Source organism: Haplochromis burtoni, unplaced genomic scaffold (assembly GCF_018398535.1).
Source record: "Haplochromis burtoni strain Fernald_Lab_line unplaced genomic scaffold, NCSU_Asbu1 Contig_47, whole genome shotgun sequence".
Classification (NCBI taxonomy): Eukaryota; Metazoa; Chordata; class Actinopteri; order Cichliformes; family Cichlidae; genus Haplochromis; species Haplochromis burtoni.
The window spans coordinates 514,935-517,104 of record NW_024582408.1 but is presented as its reverse complement, the minus strand read 5'-3'; positions in this window follow the sequence as shown (position 1 = coordinate 517,104).

Here is a 2,170-nt window from a genome sequence, read left to right as displayed (position 1 = left end):
AGATGGTGGTGTTTTCTCGCACATGACTACACTGCCAGCAAATATGTTGAGGACCTGGTCATGGTCCAAACAATAGTCTAAAAGAGCTTATAGGCAGTTGCTAAGAAGGTGTTACAAGGAGCCACTCCCAGAACAAAGAGGTAAAGTGCTTCATTCTGCCTAAGTGTGGAAGTTTGGAGGATAGATTAGGACATCATATACAGTTTAGACCAAAACTCTATGGAGTGGTAGTCAGCTTATCAGTCCCAAAGTCAACTGAATAAATGCAGGTTTTACACTCTAAAATGTTAATTTGAAAACTTTTTGGTGACACTTTGAATCAAAGAACATGTGCTTCTCTCAGGTGTCACCATTTGGCAGTGATGTGCAGTTGTGTTAAAGTTAGAAAAAACTTCAAGCAAAAGGCAGATGGCAGTTTCCCCTCAGTGCAATGCAGCTACTACTTTATTACTGTGTGAAATTAATGTAACTTAAAACATGCTGTGATTTGCTGGCTGATTACAAGGTGTATATTACAAAGGAGAAACAAAGTTCTTGCAATCATATCATACAAAAATCAACTTATTAAGTGCTCCTTGCCTAAATATTTCCATACACAAATAAAAGAAATAAAACATGACATTGCCGGTAAACTTTTTTGTTCTGAGTATGTTTCACACCCTTCTCTGCTCTTTTTGCTTTTCTTTCCTCAGCCTTCAACTCGTTCTTCTTGCGATGATTTCAGCTCTCTAGAATGAAGTCTAACTTTTTCCAGTCCAAGTAGCGTGTGACCCACTTCTATCAAAGAGAAACAAAAAAAGCTGCATGTGGAAAACAGTCAGAAGACCTGCATTCTTTTGAAACCACATTTTGTTTCTTTATACATTCTTAATGTTTCTGCAATTAAACTATTAAGTGTTACATCCAAATATATTGAAATGAGCTCTTTCTAAATCACTACAGCAATGGCAGGGGAGGGGTAACTTACTGTTACTGAGAAGCTGGTTTAAGAAGTAGCTAAATTTATAATGCAAGAGCCACGTGTGGAAAGTCAGCTGGGTCTGGACTCAATCAAGCTAGCATGGCCTTTTGCCCCTTTTTTATAAAAAAGGATCAGCAGTTTGCTCTGTGCAGAGACCTTAACTGAAAACTCTTACAGAGTTTGTGCCAAACACTGTAAAATAGCTGACATATGATGTTTCAGTGGCGTGTCATAATGGATTGGTGTCGCAGTGTTTACTTGGCTGAAAAAAGCAAAATTTCAACATCTTTGAACAAAATTAAAAGGCTTCATTTGTGTATGGGTGTGTGTGTGTGCGTGCCTTTTTTTGTCTATGTGCACATGGGTGATACCGACCACCACTTCATCCCTTCTTTATCTTCTGATGTCAGCTTTTGGCTGCATGTCCTGAACGAACCAGATGCAGTAAATTACATTTCAATTCTAAGTCCAAAGTCTAATGCTGCAGAGTGAGAAAGTAAATTCTTAATGAGGAGACAAAGTAACAGCAGCACTTGGTTAGCCAAACTTAGTCAAGGCCCTTGGTATGCATGGCACATTTTTTGCCCCAAGTAACAAACAAGGCCACCCTGCACTGATGAAAACAACTGTATACGTGACGTAAATGTGGTCTTAAACAGACATTTGTCAGTATTAACTTCACTCAACGACACCAGGCTGCAACCATCAACAGTCAAATAGTCTTGTGATCAAAAGAATATTTATTAATATGAGATAAATTAAATTCCTTTGGCACAATAGATTAGCTTGGAGATTTTTGTATGAATGTATTTCACTGTTTGGATTTTAATACTACTTCATGCCTCTGCCACTTCCATTCCTTACACACTTTGTTGTAATGACATTAAATTAAAGTCAAGTGCTGCTAACTACCCCAGTATGATGTGTATGTGTGTCAGTATGATGTCATCTGCCAATCCATTTTGTACTGCTTTTTATTACTCATTGAGATTCAAAATATATAGCTCTATACATTTTTATTTTTACCGTCTTATTTCTTTAACAAAAGTTTGTGGACTGCCTATATGGGTAACAGAGGTTAGTAGTCCAGCAGGGCATATGCTAAGATATTACAGGGAGTGCAGAATTATTAGGCAAGTTGTATTTTTGAGGAATAATTTTATTATTGAACAACAACCATGTTCTCAATGAACCCAAAAAACTCATTAA